A 22,534-nucleotide genomic window follows, 5' to 3' on the forward strand; every position below is an offset into this window, starting at 1 on the left:
GCATCAGGAAGTTCACTATTTGATCCAATTATACCCATCTAACACTTGTACTGTGCATTTTATGGGCCATTGTCAGTAAAACTTGCTTGTATCTATGTCCCGAACCCAACCTCTTTCACCATGTTCACACTTAGGATTCTAATGCCAGGTCCTTGCCCGTCTAATTGTCATCAGTACCGTGCATTAGTTGACCTTTTTCCCCTTATTTGTCAAAGCCTTTGAACTCAACTTTGCTAAGCTTAAATCACAGGTAGCTATAAATTTCAAAGTAACACAATTAATGGAGCACAAAATTATCAGTTGGTAGTGCACAGATTTTGTTCAATTTTGACCTGACTCAAAGGAAAAGGAAAAGATGGCTAATCGGGGAAAAAATATTTTTTTGATACATGAGTAAAGGAGCTGGAAGTCCAATATTGTCAGCTACCTTTTCCATCTCGTTAGCAAACTAATCTCTATTCCTTAATGCATGGTGACATTCAAATATAATTATTTGGAGGGAACAAGGGTGGGGTTGGAAACCACAGGCCAGGTCATCAGTTGTTCCCTCCCCAACCCCCTTTCTATTTTCTTGGGGTATTTTTCATTGCCTTTTTTAATTTATTCAACATTAACTATGGGTAGCTGGCTGAAGAGAAGAATAAAATGGCATCAGATATCTAACTTTCTCTTAATTAGGGCTGTCATGCACAAGCATTATAGGGACACACCTGTTTTTAAGTTGCAGCATCTGTTGAACCACTTTTTTTTTTCTATATTTTCTTTACTTTTTCTCCTTTCCTTTTGCAGTTGTATTGGCAGAAGCTGTTGCTCTGATTGCAGCTGGCACTGTTCATCGAGTTTGCATCACAGCATGGTAATATTAAAATCTTATAAATTGTTTTATGTTTCACTGTATATTCTTGTCAATTGATGCTTGGCAGAAAATACTTAATCCCTTAGTCTTGGGTTTGGTGGTCTTGCTACCCATTGCAGTACAAGGGTGGTAGACATCCACCAAACTTGGAGGTTTACTGGACTCAAACCCTTAAATAGTGGAAAAAAAATTTTTTAAGTTTGCTAGTTAAACAATGTGTCCTAGCGTGTTCAACATTGAGCATTTATAGGAATAATCTGTTTTGATTCACTAAATAATTTTGCATCAAAAGATCAGTGTTGTGCATCTTGGTGTTGTGCATGGCTCAAGACCATTGGCGTAATTTCTGGAAATGGTGCTCAGGTATATATACATCGACTTGTCTATCAATCTATCTATCATGATGACGAGATGGACAAAAATGAAACAAAGAATAGATGCGAGTGGAAAATTTATGTTTATTCTTGCAGGCATATTCAGGATCACAGGCGTTACAGATTATAATTCTCCTTTCCACTGGAACAAACAAGGGGGGAGGCTATTTTGCTTCAAGGAGTTATTCTTGTGTGTGTGTAGGCAGTTCTGAACACTTTCGCTTTGGAAGTCATTGCATTCCTTGACATTATCTCCATATGGTGGCAGGTTTTCTCTATAATTTATATTTTTCTACTCAATTTTCTTCCTTTATTGACCTATCTCATGAAACATCCCAAACTTGTGAATTCTGGAGAGATTCGATTTGCAAAGTCTTATCCCTGCTTTGCATTGTCTAGCCTCCCCTATTGCTTGCCTTTATATACATTGAACCCAATTTGCTTATTAGCTATATTATGTTTTCCAAGGAACAAATCACAATAATTTGCCTCATATAGCAAAGCAGCTCTCCTTTATCTGGAATTTCAAAGCAGTGTCATTGATCTTGCGGGTGATTGGGGGTTTAGTTGTGATAATAATGCTTCCTTTGGTAGCAAGACCCACACAGCCAGCTTCTTATGTGTTCACTCATTTTGAAACATCACCCTAGTCAACTGGAATTAGCAGTAAACATTATGCAGTAATTATGTCTTTTCTCCTCAGCAACTACTGCCTGTACGGCTACGACGCTGCAGCTCATTTAACTGAGGAAACAAAAGGTGCTGACAGGACTGGACCTATTGCCATTCTTTCTAGCATTGGCATCATCTCAGTTTTTGGATGGACTTATAATTTAGCTCTTACTTTTAGTATCTATGCATGCTTTTCTTGCAGGACTCTGGAGTGTATAGAGATTGAAATTTTGCCCTGCCTTGACAGGGAACATGAATTTTGTTTTGAATTCAATTAGGAATCTTCCCATTGCCATGAAAATTTGATTTCATTTCAGGATCCTAGCTATTTATACAATGGGAACAATGAAACTGGTGGTGCACTGGTACCAGCACAGGTCATTGATGATGCATTTCTTGGGAGGTATCATAATTCTGCCGGAGCTGTAGTTTTCCTCAGTATCATCTGGGAATCTTTCTTCGTTTGTGGACTTTCAGTGACCAATAGTGCTGGCAGAGTTGTAAGAGAAATTAATCCATATAATTTGCTTCTTCTTCATTTAATCTCTCTCCAAGACCGGGTCTAAGACGTTCCTGGATATTTTTTTCATTGATAAAGTTGTCTTGCTTAAAAAAAAAAAAAAAAAGAAAGAAAAAAAAGAGCAATGACTTGCTTTTCCTTAATTTGAAGGTTTATGCTTTACCAAGAGACAATGGAATCCCATTTTCACCTGTGTGGAGAAAAATACACCCCAAATACAAGGTTCCCAGAAATGCGGTGTGGCTCTGTACAGCCATCGGCATTATTCTTGGACTACCATCTTGAAGCTTGATGTAATTTTCACAGCCATCATATCAATAAGTACAATTGGATGGGTTGGAGGGTATGCTGTACCAATACTGGCAAGGCTATTGATGGATGAGAAGAACTTCAAACCTGGACCCTTATATTTGGGTAGAGCTAGGAGGCCAATTTGCTTGGTAGCCTTCCTGTGGATATGCTATACCTTTTCAGCTTTCTTATTGCCAACAATCTACCCTATCCGATGGAAAACTTTCAACTATGCACCAGTTGCCCTTGGGGTATGTTTGAGCCTGATAATGCTTTGGTGGGTCTTGGATGCAAGGAAATGGTTCAAGGGTCTTGTAAGAAATATTGATGGGCAGCATGGAGATACTTGACCTTTTTGTTCACTGCTAAAAGAATTAACGAATTGGTGGCTAGGCTACTAAATGTTCAGCTAAAATTGGGATTAGGATTAATCCCAAATTTCAGTTTCAGCATCAACTGCAACACCTAGACTGGATACACCCAATACGTGTAGCCTTTTTGTGCATTTCTATTTTCAGTTTGAGAGAATTTGGTCTCTTTAGTATATCGCCCTAAATCTCTCCCTTCTTCTCTCTCCTTCCTCTCTCTCACAGCCTAAATCTCTCCATGTTCTCTCTCTCCCCCCCTTTCATCTTGCTGAAAATTCAAAATTTCAACCAAAATAACAAGAGCAATAGCTTTAACCCCTTACTTGGATGGTGGTTTATAATGATTTAGTAGCCATCATTTTACCATTGGTTTTTAAATCACTAAAGTGGTAGTTTGAGATTTGAGATGGTATTGAATTTTTATATTTTTATTTTATATAATAATTATTTATATATTTAAAATAATAATAAAGATATTTTAATAATTTTTATATTTATTTTATTATATTTAATCAAACAATAAAAAGTTATTGAAACATCTTATATCATCTTATACAATATCATTTTTTCAAACAATTAACAATAAAAATCATATTATACAATACAATATGATACAATATATTAATAAGACTTAATTTATTTTCGTATTTATCGAGAATTTTTAATTTAATTTATTTTTAATTTTTTATTTAATTTAGTCTAAATTTTTTAATTTATATCCAATTTAACCCATAATTAATGAATGTGTAACTGGTTCACCAAGGTGAGTTTTTTTTAATATATTTTTTAAATATTTTTAATGTTAATTATTTAATTAATTATTTTTAATATTAAATCAATAATTATGACTGGTTAATTTTTTTATATTTTACTTTTTATTATTAATTAATAATATGGAAATATAAAAATAATATTTTATATTTTTAATTTTATTTAATTATAATTCTCTAATTTTAATTAAAAATATGAAAAATAATATTTCTTTGATTTAAATAATGAAAATTAATTATAATCATGAATTTTATTTTTAATTAATTATATGAAAATATAAAATAATATTTTTATATTTTCATTTTAATTAATAATATTAAATAAAAAATAACATTTTTAAATTTTAATTTAATTAATTATAAAATATAAAAATAACATTTTAAAATTAAAAAAATAAAAAATAATTAATTAATATTTAGAAAATGACGTGTGTAATAGAAATGAGGGAGATTGAGTTAAATTAAATATAAATTAAAACTTTAAAATTAAATTGGACCAAAAATTAAAAATAAACTAAATTGAAATAAAAACAAGTCAAGCTTTATACGGAATAAAAAATCACAAGATATGACCCATAAATCATAAACCAAATCCACAATTACAAATTAAAAAGAAAAAAAAAAGGACACTACTTCAGATAAATTCACATACTTGCTTTGTATAAGACATTTAATATAATTTCATCGCAATCTCTCAGAAAGTATTTCGATGGAGTTAACAATTACTCATCATCGGTAAAATTAATTATATATTCACTTCACAAATAAAGAAAGTAATTCGCAATAAGTGAAATGCATGAAAATGAATATTGGAAGGTTTAGTTATCCAAATAAAAAATGTTACCAAGAAAAGGACTTTTACAAAATTGCCTTTTTTTTTTTTTTTCTGCTTCTCCTCTTTCTCCTTCATCATCTCTGCTGCCAAATGTGTGGGTTTCTCAAAGCTTATTCCTCGCAGCGATCTCAATGATTCATCAAAGGCATTCATACTTGATAATACTGTGATTGTTGAAGTCCAAATTCCTTTGATGACATTGGGATTTAATTAGATCGAAGACCCGAAGACCAGATACATGGATGGGGAAGGAGTAAGACAAGGGAGGAGGGTTGGAGATAGCAGAGAGAGGTAAAAAATTTCATTTAGGGTAAATTGGTCTTCTTGTAGTAAATTAACAGTAAAAATATTAAAATTTTGACAGAAAGACTTTTTAATAAACTAATTTTTACCACGTTGATTTACTTAGTTATACAAACTTTTGATTTAAATTTATTTGTATACTTTTTTTAATTTTTTTCATATGATATAATATTATTAGTATATTATTTTTAATAAATAATTAAATTTAATTATTCATTTTTACTTCTAATTAAAATTAATTTAAAAAATTATATGATAATAAAATTAATAAATTAAATTACTTTAATCAATTAAAATATTTTAATTTTATAAATTCAAATTTATTACTTATTAAAAGTTATTTTTAAAATATTTTTAATTTTTTCAATAAAATTATTATAGTCCATTAAGAATAGAGATTATAAGTTTGCTTGTTTAACTATATCCTAATGAAATAAGAATTTTAAAACTAATAATTTTTTATAATTACGTTTTAAATTGGTATTTTCATAAATAACAAAAATAATGAAAAATATTTTTTGAACTCCTAATTTTCCCCCTTCACACTTTTTAAATGTTTTTCCAACTATAGCTAACTCTTTAATTTTTAAAAATTTTAACTTAATTTTAAATATTTTTTATTTTTAGTGAGTAGTTAAAATTAAAATAAATTAATGGCCGAAATTATAATATGTTAATTGACTATAAAAGAAATCAACAATCAAAATTACATCACGTTTACTAATTTAAGTCAATTTTTGACTATACATTAAAAAACTTATAAAATCATGGTAAAATTATAAAAAAAATAGTTATAATTATAAAATTTTTTTAAAAAATTAGTATTAAGCTGTCAAACCACATATTATTAGTGTTATTATAAATCAAATTTCAAAAAATGCTTATTTATTGTAAATTAAAAATTATAAAAATAATTTAATCAGTTCATATATATATATATGGGGATAAATATATTGATGAAAATTTAAATTATATAATTTAAAAATATATTATTATAATTTTATATTATATATTAATTTTATTCTTTAATGCAGCTTTAAATATTCATATATTTACATAAAAATAAGGTTAAGTGGCATAAAAAAATTAAAATTTTTATGTCAATTATAAATTTTATTTGAAACTTTAATTTTATCAATTTGATGATAAACCTTTTCAATTGTTTTCAATTTTAGTAATAAATGAACTCATCAAATGACAAAAATTAATAAAAATTTTCATTTTTTATTAATTTTAGCTACTCCTTTTAATTTTATCAATCCATTCAATAATTTTAGTATTTTTATTAATTTTAAAAATTTTTTTGTTAAAAAATAATAAATGAATAATATATCTAATACTATTATCTTAAATTTTAATTTGTTTTCTCTATTTTTTTTTACTTATACTTTTAATTTATATCTTTTTATCACTTTATTTCAAATCTAAAGAAAAAAAAATCAAATATTTAAATATAAAATATGAATAAATAACATAATCAAATTAAAATAAATATAATTATAATTTTCAAAATGATAGATAAATTAATTAAAGAAATATTTTTATCTATTTGAGAGTAATTTTTAATATTGATATGAAAATAAAAAGATTAGCTAATATTAATAATATAAGCTAGTATTTGAATTATTTTTGTCAATTAAGTAATCCAATTAGGGTAGTTGCTAAAATTGAAATTATTATGAAAGTTTGAGATTAAATTGATAAAATTAAAAGGTTTAGTTAAAATTGAAAAATTGTATAAAGATTTTCATTTTTTTAGTTATTTAACTATTAAATAACAATATAAAAATTTTTTAAATATATAAAAATTTGAAATGAATGAGTATTTGAATTTGATATTATAATTTTTTATTATATTTTAATACAAAATCACAATTTATTTTTTATTTCAAATGATTAATTATCTAAATAAAGTATAAATAATTTTTATTAATAGAATTTTTTAAAAAATTTGTAATAAATTTATAAATTATAATGTTTTATTGTCATAAAACATAAAATTTATTTGAAATATGATTAATTAATAAAAAAAATCCATTTATTTAAAATTTTAATTAATTTTATTAAACTTGAAAAATTAGTGTTAGTTTTATAGTGAAAATTCAAATGCAATTATAATAATTTTATTAAAGTTTTCAATAAAAATTATTTTTTTATTTTTTATATTAAAAAATAATTTGAGAATATAAAAATATTTTATTTTTATTTTTATTTTTAATGAAAATAAAATAAAATAAATTTTATTTATGTATGAAAATAAATTCTAAATTTGGTTATAACTATATTTTTATCAATTTTAATTTTTTTTAAGAAAAAGCTATAAATTTGTGACTATTAAAGTGGTTATTCTACTTGAATTGGATTAAAAATTTAAATTTTTAATTTTAATGTTTAGTTAAAACTTATCCGTTACTAGTATTTATATTTATTGGTATAAATGTAAATTTGATTTAATTAATATTTAATATATATATATATATATATATATATAATTTTTTAGTATTAAATTTTGAATTAAAATAAAATTTAATACTATAAATTTGTAAATATTTTAAAATAAATAAAAAATAAATTAGTAAAAATAATATTCAGCGTTTATTTTTTTATTAATTTTATTAAAATAAATTAAATAATTTTTAATAAATTACTAGTACATATAGGATTAAAATTATAGAATTACTATATTAAGAATAATAATAATATATTTTTCTAGTATAAATAGAATTATTATTAAAATAATATTAAATTTTAATTTTTTTAATTATTATAATATTAGAAGTGAAAATTATTAGGTATTTAATGACATAAATCGCTAAAATGACAATATAGTATAGGTAAGAATTGTTATTATGAAGAATATGACGATACTAAAAATAATGAAGAGTATTTTAAAAATCTCAATGTCCCCCACACATATATGTTATTTGCATTTTTTATTATTCACTTATTAAGTTTTTATTTAAATTAATTACTTCTAATAAAATTTTATATTTAATTAAAGTTATAATATAAGTAGAATTAAAATTTTTAAATTAATTTAAATAATAAAAGTATAATTATAATTAATTGGAAAAATGAATGACATTTTTTATAAGCCAATATTTCTGTTCCCATATAAATATAATTAAAATTTAGTAACTTTTTAATTTAAATATCAAAATAAAGGGACGAATTGGAGAATAATGGCAAACCTTATTGCTCTCTCCCAATCCCTCTTTGGTTGATAGAGAGAGAAGTTTCTCTCTGGGTTAGGTTTAGTATCTGAGGCAGAAGGTATCTTTCTCTTTTAGTATTTGCGGTCGTCTCCTACCCATACTTGGGTTTTCCTTCTCCTCCTCCAGGTGGGGCTGTATATATATGGTTTGGGTTTTGTTGTTGCTTGTAGGTGGTGTTGCTTATGGTAAAGGAAATGTTGCAGCCTGCAAAAGCTCTCTTTTGGTGTTCAAGGGTGTTTCTCTTTTCTTCTGTGACTTCGAGCATCCAGCATCTTAGAGTCCTTTCCCACCTTATAATGGTCGAATCTAAACGGTCTGTATATGCATCGTCTCCTTTCTTTGCATGTCCTTGGCAGCCCTATGGCTTTGTTTGCATCTCTTTGGTTGGTTGGATCCTAGATCGACCCACCTATAGTTTCAGCTCTAAGGATGGTTATTCTTGGTGTTTGTGTGTTGGTCTTAACCTTGCATGACCCTTTCGATTCTCATTGTTGATGATACATTCTCTAGTTGATTGGCTTCTTAACTATAGTGGCAATGGTGCTCTCTTGCTTAGGGATAGCAATAGGTCGGGTTTGTATAGGTATCTAATTCGATCGAACCTTGATAGGACATGTTTGAATAATATATAATTGGGTTTGGGATAGGTCGAGATTTGAAACTTAATACACAGATTCAAGTTTTACATGTTAAGTATCAATTACCTGAACCTGTTTATATAAATATTTAATTAAATATAAAATATATATTTTTTATAATAATATTTATAAATTTTTATATATTTATTTTATATAAAATAAAATTAAAATATTTTATGGAATTATTAAAATTTTAAAATATAAATTATTAATAAAAATTAAATTTTTATATAGATTATTAATTTAAATATAAAATGTTTTTTATAATAATATTTATAAATTTTTATATATTTTATTTTATATAAAATAAAATTAAAATATTTTATAGAATTATTAAATTTTTAAAATATAAATTATTAATAAAAATTATTTTTTACATAGATTGTTAACTTAAATATATAAAATTAAATAAATTTTAATATTTATTAAATAATAATAATTGAGTTTAAAATAAATTTAAATTTTAAAAATATTAATCAAGTTGAAATTCATTGCTATGATTTTCGTAAATACCGATAAGTTACCATCCCTATTCTTGCTATTGTCTCTATAGCTGTGCCTAGTTAGGGTTGCTTTTGGGTGGGCCTTTCTAGGATGGGCAGTTAATTTCTTTGCATTGAACCCTGGATTGGGAAAGTATTGTGGACTTCCTTGTTTCCTTGGCTTGTTGGTCAACTATCATTGCAACCTATTATTTTTGGGCGTTGGCCCATGTACTGGTTCTTGCATATTAATGAATTAATATCTTTCGAAAGAAAAAAAATAATAATAACAAATCTTAAGGACCTTAAAATAATTCACCCAAACTAAAAATAGTGAGTAATTAGTGCAATCAAAAGACTTACTGAGAAGTGCTTACTTCATGACTTTCAAAAAACAAGAGAACAATAGCTCGACGCAAGAGGTTTAAATATTTGTAAATGCCTTTATAAACGCCAATAGAATTTGTCATTGGTTATTGATGTAAGAGCGTGATAAGGTGAATTGAATATATGAATCTCCCAAGCCCTTCTCTCTTATTTTTCACATTCGAGCATATTCAGTAATAAGTCTCATTTTGACTATTCTCTCATTCTATTTCTCATCTACCTTCCTTTTTTTAATTTTATTAATTTTGTCTTATCTCTTTTGTCAAGGGATCCTCATCATCTAATTCCTTTCGGGTGAATTAATGCTCCTCGTTGGATAGTCCAATTTATGGCCTACTTCTGCTCATTTATTTTCTTAAAATTAGGCTACCTTATTGGGCTTTATGAATGAATTAGAAATAATTAGACTTACTAAAAGTTTTGAAGGCTTTATACTGATCCAAGTCCTAATGTCAGTCTAGCCCAAAAATCAGGTCGTGACATAAGTAATAAATAATATCAAAATAATATATTTTGACACTAAGATAATCTATAAAGTAATAAATAATATATATAATATCAAATATAATAGCATTATGAATTAGTGTGAAAGTAATGTTAAAAATTTCAAGTTACGGAGTTTATGTACATCATTAGGTATTTGCTAATAATTCTTATTAATAATATATTTAAAATTTTTTAATAGCATATAAGGCATGGTCTTAAAATTTATATTTATTGTAGCGTATATATGAAATTTTATGATAATTTCAACATGATCTCAAGGCTACGTTTAGTAATTTTTGCTAGGATTTGTGATTTTGGGATAAACATATTGAAAAATATATATGAAGAAAATTAACAAGAGGAATGGCATTTAATTAATATTTAAGGTGATGGGCTCCTTTATGCTATGATTTTTGTTAATTTTGGGATAAGCTTTTTTGCAAGGAAGAAAATGAGAGGAATGAAGAAGCTTGGGAACGGTAATAGGGAGGGTGATATTGAGAATCTAAGCCCGGCTTATTTGTGAAAAATAGTTTTTTTTTTAATTAATTTTTTTTTTGAATAATAAGATAAAACATAAAAAAAAACGTGATAACATGTCAATAATAGAAAATGTAAATGAACTTTTTTTTTTTTAAATTACATTTGTAATAACTATTTAATCCAACAAAATACCGCTAATAATTGAATTATATTAAAATTTTCTAGCCAGCTCGCCGACTAGACTTTGTGGTAAGGCTAGAATAATCGAAAAAATATAGTTCAATGAATGAGATTAGGTGATGAGTGGGGTAAGAGAACATTATAAAGAGAAAGTATCTCATCTTTATTGAAAAAAAAGAAAAAAAAAAAGAAAAAAGAGAGAGAAAGTATCTCACCGTTTCAACCCTAATGAAAGGCAGCAGCAATATGGATGAATGAGCACGTGGAGGTCAACGTCAGGAATTTGCGAAACGCACGTGGAGGTCGACGTCAGGAATTTGCGAAACACACGAGTTAGGCAACGTCAGGGATGTGGTAAGCAAAAATTCCAACTATCATTGTGATTTTAGAAGCGACCCGTGACTAATAGAAGAAATAGCCAATTCAATATATAAAATTTATATATTTAATAAATAAATTTTATTATATATTTTATATATTTAAGGTACATAAAGAAAAATCCTCGACAATGAATCTATCAACATCTGAATCCCATCCCACAAGTGATTTTTAGATTGGATTTGGAGGAATCTTTTTGGTGATGCTGAAGTGATTCACTAATACTTCTTAGATCCTTTTTACCGTCTCTATTATTAAAATTCGTACTTAAAAAAGTATTATTTAAAAAATTATATTTTTTAATCCTAAATCTAAATGCTAAATGAATAAAAATATCAACGCTAAGGTTGCTAAATTGGAAAATGTCATTTGGCTAAGCCAAACGAAAAGTACGATTAACTCATTAATTAATTTCAAATTAATTTGCAATTGTGCCCGCAGCTCAAATCACAACGTTTCCTATGCGATCAATTGTGTCTGTATTGGAAGCAAGCATAACACATTATTTTAGGCCAGGAAAATCCAAAAAGACTGAATCCGTTTATCTTACAAATTTCTTTTTTAATATCCTAATTACAATTCCAAACAAAGTCAGATTGCCAAGATAATTTTTTTTTTTTTAAAGAAAAAAAACTCCAAAATCCATTTTTCCTGGCCACAATATTTTCCCCTAATTGGAGAAAATCAGCCCGAATTTTGACATGCTTATGTAGCAAAAGACTTCATATTACTTGATCTTGGTATCTCCATGGATACACCTCATATAGTTTACAGTGTTGGGATCTTGATTAGCAATTTTGTTTGTTTAATTAATAGAAGATGATGCTACTTCATATTCAATGTTTTCTTTATAAGATTTTTGTTTAATTGGTCATATCTGGAGGCTTTCAGGGGGTCGGTGATTAGGGACTTCTCTTTTTATTCAGGGATTTACCTTTGTTTTTTTAAGGTCTTTCTCTTATTTTCTTGTTTAATTTGACCCTTATATTAATATTTAATGCGGAAGTTAATTTTAGCCAATTTTTAATATTTTATCTAAATTAATTTAGAAATTTCAATTTACATTTTAGTTAGTTTAAAAATTAAAAAAATTAAAAAATTAAATTTCTTAATTTTTGAGTTATCAAAAAATCAAAAACTTTAACCTTAAATAGCAAGTTTTAAATTTCTTAATTTTTTTATTTAAATAAAAAAATAAAAAATTTAACTCATAAATTTTTATTTTTTTATTATGTTAACTAATAATATCCATATAATTACATAGTTGACTTACCATAATCAACCATTGTCTATATCCTATATAAAGTGATTAAATCATCATAATCAACCATTATCTATATCATATATAAAGAGATTAAATCATCTATGGATGCATGTTTTTTCTCTTTAATTAATTTAATATACTATTTTCTCATACTAGCTCTAACTTGAGTATTGAAGAGTTCTCATCGGGTCCACACCTAGTAATCTGTGACCCATTTATTTTTTATTTTACAGGACGATACTCATAAGAAATTTCTATGGACCACAATACTTTGTAATAAAAAAAATTATAATTCTAAATTTAATAAAATAGCACTCATAATATGCAACAATATCGTATCATATCTATAACAGCGTATCATATCTATCCATCTATATAAAATAGATAAGTTTTTTAAGTTGATGCCACATATTTATGAAGAGATTATAAGATTATGAATATATGCTAAGCATGTATTAAAATTCTTCTCCCTCTCTTTTATTTTAAATAAATTGCTACATAGAATTATTTTAATAATTACTCTCTTAATATTATTTTCTTTTCTCTCTCTTTTATTTTAAATAAATTGCTACATAGAATTATTTTGATAATTACTCTCTTAATATTATAATAGTTAGTCATTATTATTGAGTATGTTACAATATATTAACATTTATTTATTCTATATACATATAATTTTATATATTACATGCATATAATTTTTTTCCCTTTTGCATTACCCATTTGCTTTTTAGATTATTAATATTGTTTTTAGAACACTATTAAATAAATATGATATTTAAATATATTATATTTCTTATATATATTAAAAGAATGCAAAAAAAAATTTGATATTTAAAAATAATTAATTTAAATATGATTTAATCAATTTAAAATATCAATATTTCTGTTATATTGGTATTAATTTTTATTATTTTTATATGAAATCTTCATTAAAAAAGTGAAAAGAAAAATGTTTAATTTACATAAAAAGTAATAAAATAAAATATAGAGTAATAGACAATTATTAAATTTAAAACATTATTTTATTTACATATATTAAAATTATTATTGGCTCCGTGTACAGGTAATTCCATATATATATATATATATATATATATATATAGTCTAACTAATACACAAATACAATTGACTAAAGCTATTTTTATAGCGCGTTGATAAAATATAAATGAAAATATAATTAAAATAGATATGATTATCGAGATACAATTTAAGAATGCAATATAAATAGAAAATATGAATGAGGAAATAAACTTAAAGACACAATTAAATTAAATATAACAAAGGACATGTGAAAGAAAAAAATAGTCATAAATTTTATAATTTTAAGTATTTTTATAAATATAAAAAATTAATTATGTATTTTTTAGTTTTAAGATTAGAGAATTGTAAAATTGAGTTTTTAATATAATTTCACTATAAGAAATGTTAAATTTAACAGCACAAATTTTTATTGCTAAAAATATAAAATTTAGTACTATAAATTTATTACAGTAAAATTTGAATTGCTGCATTGTGAATATATGTATTTTATAATAAAATTATGATTGTCACAAAAAATAATTATTAATAATGATAATTATTATTTCTAAAAGTTTATCAATGGTAACAATAAATTATAATTTTTACAGTAATTTTTTTATATTATATTAACAGTAATTATTTATATTATGATTATAAGTAAGTTTTATAGTAATAAAATATGTAATTATAAAATTTTTATTACTAATTCTTGGTTGTAATGAAATAAAAATACTGTTAAAATATAATTAAAATTTTAATTTATTTTAGTTGTATTAATTAATTTTTTTATAAATAATATAAATATATAAAAATATTTTTATTTGTTTATAAATTCTTCTTTATTTATAATTTTATATATATTTATATTTTTGTGCCCAACCTGCCTGCCTGGTTTAAATGTAGTATTTCATTTTAACAAAAAGCACTCATTTGCAACCTGACAATAGAATCCTGTTATTGAGGTGATGTTCATCCCACAGTGGATGATGTGAGAATTTGTGCCATGAAAATTAAAGTCGACTCCAATATGTGCATTATTGGACAAATCTCTTGATTTCTGGAGCAATTTGTCATTCTTCTAATCAACACGTGGATAATCCACTTTAGTGAAATAATGAATTTTCAAAAGCAAGACATAAGACATAAGATTACGTTTGGTAAAACATAATATAAATGTAATTAATTATATAATAAAATTAATATAATAATAAATAATAATATAATATAATTATTATATTAAATTTTAAAATAAATAATATAATATAATAATAATTTTTATTTTTATATTTATTATTTATAATACTAATAATAAATGATAATAGTTATAATAATCGATAATTGAGTATTAGTGATAGTTAAGTGATAGTGATAGTAATAATAAATTAACTCACTGCACACCACAAATGAACTACACACAAAAATGAATAGTTAAAAAAATATAATGTCAATAAATTTAAAAATTTAAGGTTTTAAAATATACAATATAAAATATATGAGTTTAAAATAAATATGAAGTAAAATTCAGGAATAATTAAGATATTTAAAAGTATGAACCAATACAAATTGAGAATTTTTTTTTTAAGAATAGGAGAATATAATTAAGAGTTTAACAATGTAGGAGAGTTAAATTTAATAAGTTTAAAAAAAAGAATTCACAAAATATTTATAGATAATTTTAATTTTAATTTTAATTTTTTTAAAAAATATTAAAATATAATCATAAATCAATTTTGTAAATATGAAAAAGAAAATTAAAGCAACAACCGTCTTAAGATCATTGCTGCAAGTTGCGTAGGTTGTCCTCTCTTATATGGCCATGTGTCACTTTTTTTTTCTTTTTTTTTTCTAATTTGAATCAAATCAAATTAGATGGTGTCACGATCCAACCTATGGGCCAGACCTGCATTAGGACCTGTGCCAGCCTAAAGCCCCCGAGACCCTTAGTAAGCCTAATTATTCCTCAATCCAACTCTAAGGCCCATTTGGGCCTAATTTCAGGAATTCAATCGGACAAAGTCCGGCCATAAAGTGAACCTTTCAACGGGGAGTTTTTGACTCACCCGACCTGTAAACATGATATATAATCAATTTTGGAGCTCAGATCACCCTCCATATACTCATAACAACATAAAAATAAATGGGAGCTCAGCTCTCTCATCCAATTCAACATACATGCATATAATAAGTTTACAGGTCCAACATGGCAAATTATATTATAGACCAAAATCAAATAAATATTTATAACACATGCGAAAATTCTAGAAATTAACAGAATTATACAAACATGAATAGACGACCTATGAGGGAGAAAAGCAAGTTAACCACAACAATAATCCTCCTGTAGCCTGGAAAAATATTGAACAGGAGTGAGCGTTCGACTCAGAGAGTAAAATATCAATTTTAACCATAATCTCTATAACTATCTAAAGCTAATGTATCCTGTAGAGTGAAATGCAATATTGGCAACATTTTCACATCATAACAGTAAAAAAGTAATTTGGAGCACTCACACACCCGATAATGTCAAACAATACATATATGGGAGCTGATCCCCTATACAGCTCTTTTAATCCAACCCGTGCCAGCGAAGAACTCAGCTCGGACTTCCACTTAAATAACCAAATTGGGGTCCCACCAAAGAACTCAAGCCGTGTCTACCCCGAAGGACCGAGTCCCAGCGAATATCTCAAGCCGTGTCTACCCGTCCTATCCATAGTCAACACCACATCACACGCACGCTAACGCATGCACACAGCTCCAAATTACTACAACAACATCCATGGCACTTTAACAGTTATAAATACAACAAAAAACGTGCCTAGAGTTTAATTACATAGATATATACATATAAGTGATGCATGAGAATGCTTGAATATATAATAATATCGAAATTACAATTAAAATTAATATTTTACTCATGCACTTAATGAAGCAACATCCTTTCATTTGGCGGAGGAAGAAGGCTGTACCGGCTTACCTGATAATTTTATTACAATCATTTAATAAATTTGACTCAATACAAACTAAGAAAAAGACCAAAGATGTCCGAAGTCGTGCCGAAAATCTGGCAGAATCTTCCCTATACCTAGGACCTACCCAACCTGCAAAAAGGCTTAAAACACACTTCTATATCCACAAACCATACACCCACAACTCAATTATATCACACAGCCCCTCCTGGGTCCATCCAAACAGTCATCAATCACATATGTAAAATTACAGTTTAGTCCTTATAATTGACCCTTTTTGTAAAAACTACCCAAATAAACTCTAAAAATTCTAAAACTTTGCCCCGCAGTCCTTAACAATATTACTAGGTTAATGCAAAAAGAATCATAATTTTCTGAGCTACCACGAATATTTTATGGATTTTTAATCCCATTTAAGCACTAGAAAATTACGAAAAAGCAAGGTTCGGGTTTACCTATGCCGATTCCGACTCCATGGACGCACTCGGGATGTTCGACAATGGTGGGGTAGCCAAAATCTCGATCTAATTTAGAGACTTTTTCGGTAGCCGGTCTGTTTGGCCGGAAATTCACAGACCCGGACAACTGTCGAATTTCCGCGAATTGAAGGTACCTACACGAAGCCCACAATACGGGGGTTAGTACAAAATTTTTACAGAATTTTCTAAGCTCATTTAAAGCTCAGAAAAACACTATGAAGTTTTGTAGGACCTATCGAAAAACGGTGTCGAAAAATTTTGAAATTTATATAGTCGCGAAGCTCTCAACGAGTGTAGCGCTCTGGTACTCTCGGTTTTCTCGTGGAGTTTACGGTTTGCCAGAAATCTAGCCTAAAAGTCGAAATGGGCTAAAACTTACCAGACAAAAATTGGACAAATCGCTCGATGGATTTTGGTGTTCTTTGTGTCTATGGAAAGCTCTTGAGGTGTAGATGGTGTTTGACACAAGACCCGGCCCAATCGGTAGCCGGATCTACCGAATTTCGGCCGGGAAGCTGAAGCATTGCAAGCACGCAGGGGAGAAGTTCGCGCACGTTTTCCGACCGCCTGGGACGTCGGCCGGCCATAGGGAGGCGTTGGGGCGGTGCCCCGGCGAGGTGGGGAAGGCTGGGTGGTGGCGGCATGGCTTGGGGGTGAGGGAGGAGAGAGAAAACGGGAGAGAGAGAGAGAGAGAGAAGGAAAGAAGAAGAAAAGAAAAGCCGGTCCGATTCGATTTGATTTGATTCGGTTGGTCCGATTCAAGATACAAAATTTTAAATTTTTACTCTACCTTGAGACCGAAAACAAGGCCCAAAAATTTCGAAAAAATTCTAGAAAACTCAGAAAAATTCGTAGACTCCAAATATATTTTTAGTTTTACCACGTGATTTTTAAATTAATTTTTAAAAATCATCAAAGTTTTTGAAAAATCGAACCCGATTTCTAAAACCTGAAATTTTAAATAATTTTCTAAAATTTAAATAAAATAAAATATTAATATTTACTCAAAAATAATAAATTTAAAAATTAGGGGTGTTACAAATGGTTTGACCGAATCATTGGTTTCGATTCAATTTACACTTTAATTAAGGGGGAAACCAAGCTCGACCCGTCGAAAGGGCCGCAAGTTGGTTTACATTCGTGGAAGAGATTCAGAATCGGATCATAGGGGTTTAATTTTGATTTCAGTTTGGGAATAATTTTAATTTCTACTTATTTTCGGTTCGATTTGAATTAAATCGATCAATTGGTTTTTCTTTCTTAAAGAAAAGGAGATTCACGGACTATTGATTTAAAGTTACAGAAAAGAACTGAGATAGACTCTCCTCCAAAATGATTTTGGTAGGAGTTTGATTTTCATCAGATAGGATTTCAAATCAAGCCAATAGATTCTATTTCGATCTTTAGAAGTAAAAAATTTTTATATGTATTCAGATGTAAATATATTTAATTAATAAAAAATAAATCATAATTTTATAAAATATAAAATTTATAAATTAATCGAATGCACACATTTGACTGCAGTAATTCTTTCCCCTTTGCACTTCACTCTTCAGCGCTCTCTCTCTCTCTCTCTCTCTCTCTCTCTCTCTCTCTTTATAGATTCCTGCTCTTTTTGTGTCGGGGGATTCTTTTTCCTTTTCTGTCCTGAAATCTTGAAACCCTTTTGGAAAACAGCTCGATTGATTTTTTAAAGGCTCGCACGTATGGAAAAGAAAAGCAAAAGAAGATTTGTGTTACTGTTATCTTCATTGTCGGCCATATTCTTTATTGTATTGGCTGCTAATTTTCAGGGTTCTTGCTCAGCGGCTAGTCAAAAACCCACCAAGAAAAGGTAAACCAAGCCGGCGGTTGCTACTAGTTTTGTTTCCTCTCTTGTTCTTCCCGTCGCTGGAAATGTTTATCCTCTTGGGTATGTCTTTTATTACTGGAAATGCAGTTTTAATCTTTTTTCAATCTTGATTCAATTTGGTCTTTTGTCTATTGGTTCATGGTGAACCGGTCTTTAGTCTATTGTTTATCTATTTCTTATTATTATTGAATAAGTTACAATATATTAACATTTATTTATTATCTATACATATAATTTTATATATTACATACATATAATTTTTTTCCTTTTGCATTACCTATTTGCTTTTTAGATTATTAATATTGTTTTTAGAATATTATTAAATAAATATAATATTTAAATATATTATATTTCTTTAATATATTAAAAGGATGTAAAAAAATTTTGATATTTAAAAATAATTTAAATATGATTTAATCAATTTAAAATATCAATATTTCTATTATATTGGTACATTAATTTTTATTATTTTTATATGAAATCTTCATTAAAAAAAAATAAGAGAAAAATGTTTAATTTACATAAAAAGTAATAAAATAAAATATAGAGTAATAGACAATTATTAAATTTAAAACATTATTTTATTTACATATATTAAAATTATTATTAGCTCCGTATACAGGAAATTCCATATATATATATATATATATATATATATATATATATATATATATATATAGTCTAACTAATACACAAATACATGACAAATTATGAATAAATATAAATTAGGATTTATAAACCCCACGAAAAATTTTAAAGAAGTTTAAAGTGTAAATTAATTTGTTTAATTACATGTGTAATAAATATATTATCCGGCAGTGAACCATTAATAATTGAATTATTAAAATTTTGCAACTAACCACCTGTACTTTTTTGGCAAGGTTAGAATAATTGAATAATTGTATGCATAAATGCAGATCCACAATGTAAATCATTTTTTTTAAATAAAAATCATGTATTTTTAAGTATGAGATTATTAAGTGATCAGTGGGACCCAAAAGAAACTTGGGCATTTATTATGGGGATCATAAATGTGAATTATTTCTGTATTCGAACAAATACCTAACTGTTGCTTTTTTTTCTTTTTCTTCAAAGCAACAGACATGTTCTTTGGTATGCACAATGGCTAACGAATATTGAAAACGCGTGGAATCAGAAAAACATGACAATGAAGAAGAGACAAGTGGGTCGTCTAGCTAATTATATTGCCACTTAGCCATTTTATTTGCATACGTATGTCTTGCACCGGATATTCCAAGCCTAGAGATTATTCTATAGCTTATATTAAAATATTTTTGTAAAAAAAAATTAAATTTATTTATGTATTTATTTTTTGAATCAAAATTTCGATATGTGATGCATGAGTTAATTTGCTTAATTTTCACATAATAATTATGATATGTGCAGCTATAATTATTCTTCAAACTCGAATATATCTCAAATTCAATTAAATTTATTCTATTAGAATTCGATTAAATTAGATATCGATAAATACTTAATCCATTTCAATCTTATAAGTTGTTATTCTATAATTGATTTGTCAATATTCCATATATGGTTATCAATTTATATTATAATTTCCTGGAAGGCATCACTTGCTGAGGTGATTAGGGGTTGTCTAGTTTAAAAGAATGTTATAAAATTTTATAAAATTTGATTGAATTTAATATATTATACTTTTGGTTTGTAAAAATTTTAGAATTAAACCTCATGAGATTGATTATAATTAAAATAAATTCCTATCAAATTTAATGAAATCTGAAATGGATTCCACAAATTTAAGATAATAATTTTTTTTTGTTAAACTAAAACACCCATGCATTCTTACAAACACACCCCTTTTTCTAACCCTCTCTCTCCTACATTTCTCTCTCTCCTACATTTCTCTCTCTCTCACCTTTTTTTCATATCTTTCTCCTACCTTAAATTCCACAAATTTAAGACTAATTTTTATAAAAATAAAAAACTAAAACACTATTCTTATAAGCACACCCCTTTCTTTAATCCTCTCTGCCCCTCTCTCTCCTGCATCTCTCTCTCTCTCTCTCACTTTTCTTTTCATATCTTTCTCCTACGTCATACCTTTAACTCCACAAATTTAAGACTAATAAAATAAAACACCCATGTACTCTTACAAACACACCCCTTTCTTTAAAATTGATTTATACGTGAAATTATACTAAATATAAATTTTATAGAATTTAATAAAATTCTACACTTTAAATTTTATTATACAAAATAATGAAATTTTTTTAAAATGAATTCTAGCTAGAATTTATTTTCAATTAAGCACAGCTGTTGGGTGGTTTCATCCCTTGTACTTCTCATATTATATACGTCCCGTGAATTGATATATGGAAAAGCACTTATTCTGTAAGACCCAAATTCATATCATTTTTTATGTTATGATTAAGCCATGAGGATTTCATTAAGCACAAACCGAGATGTAAAATGCATTCCAAGAAGCAAAAGAAACAAAAGCAATAGGTTTATGTAATTGCTGTACAGATTTTTCTGCTCCACATACTGACGCCAAAGGGCTTGGCAGCGAACTGGTTTTGGATATGGACCAACTCGGCGTTTGGATAAGCGAAATCGACATGGCTGATAATCAACGTCTAGGGCCTCAAAGACTATGGAATGGACATCTTGAGGAAAATGAAATGCCCAAAGAGAACCACTAGCAAAGTTAACTGGACCATGGAGATTGTTTAAACTGAGTGAGAGGGTGAAGACATGGTGCGATTCTATTGGATCCATTTGCAAGTACTTGTTCGAGGTTGATGAAACAAAGGAGAGAGAGAGAGAGAGAGAGAGAGTAAGGCAGATAAAGGGAGAGAGTGTAGAGAAAAAGAAATAAGGGAGAAGAAGTGATTGGAGATGTCCATGAACGCAAGATTTTAAAATACAAGAAATAGAGAATACAACACTGGTGAAGAATGACGTCCTGCTTATGATTTTGGTCAATATATATGCAACTTTCCAACTACGATACAATGACCCTTCAAAAATAATAATTAAAAAAAAACCTTTAAAATCCTTTGATTTAAATCAATGTAATTGGAGATGTCCATGAACGTGACTAATATAAGAAATAGATAATTCAACACTGGTGAAGAATAACGTCCTGCTTATGAAATTGTTTATGAACGTGACTAATATAAGAAACAGGGGCACAATCCCTTATTTCTTTTTCTCTACACTCTCTCCCTTTGTATCCCTTTCTCTCTCTCTCTCTCTCTCTGTCTCCATGAACGTGACTAATATAAAAAACGAGGGAACAATCCCTTATTTCTTTTTCTCTGTACTCTCTCCCTTTATGTCCCTTTCTTTCTCTCTCTCTTTATCCCTTGTTTCATCAACTCCCTCGTTTCTTTTTCTATACACTTTCACCCTTTATATCCCTTTCTCTCTCTCTGTCTCTCCGTTGTTTCATCAACCTCGAGCAAGTACTTGCAAATGGATCCAATAGAATCGCACCATCTCTTCACCCTCTTATCCAGTTTATACATATTGACCAAAATCATAAGCAGGACGTTATTCTTCACCAGTGTTGAATTATCTATTTCTTATATTAGTCACAATCTTGCTTTCATGAATCATCCACTCATAGATATATGATGGGTTTATGTAAAAATTTTTCAAGAAAAGGGAAACGTCCAAGTATTTTTTTTTTTTGGAGCAGAAACTATCTGATATTCCAATTGAA

At 27.4% G+C, this 22,534-nt stretch overlaps 1 pseudogene; it reads left to right on the plus strand.

Annotated features, from left to right (window-relative positions):
• Nucleotides 1-1,916: 1,916 nt before the first annotated feature.
• LOC131169195 (amino-acid permease BAT1 homolog) lies at nt 1,917-3,312 on the plus strand (annotated as a pseudogene).
• Nucleotides 3,313-22,534: the final 19,222 nt, after the last annotated feature.

This window comes from Hevea brasiliensis, chromosome 16 (assembly GCF_030052815.1).
Source record: "Hevea brasiliensis isolate MT/VB/25A 57/8 chromosome 16, ASM3005281v1, whole genome shotgun sequence".
Classification (NCBI taxonomy): Eukaryota; Viridiplantae; Streptophyta; class Magnoliopsida; order Malpighiales; family Euphorbiaceae; genus Hevea; species Hevea brasiliensis.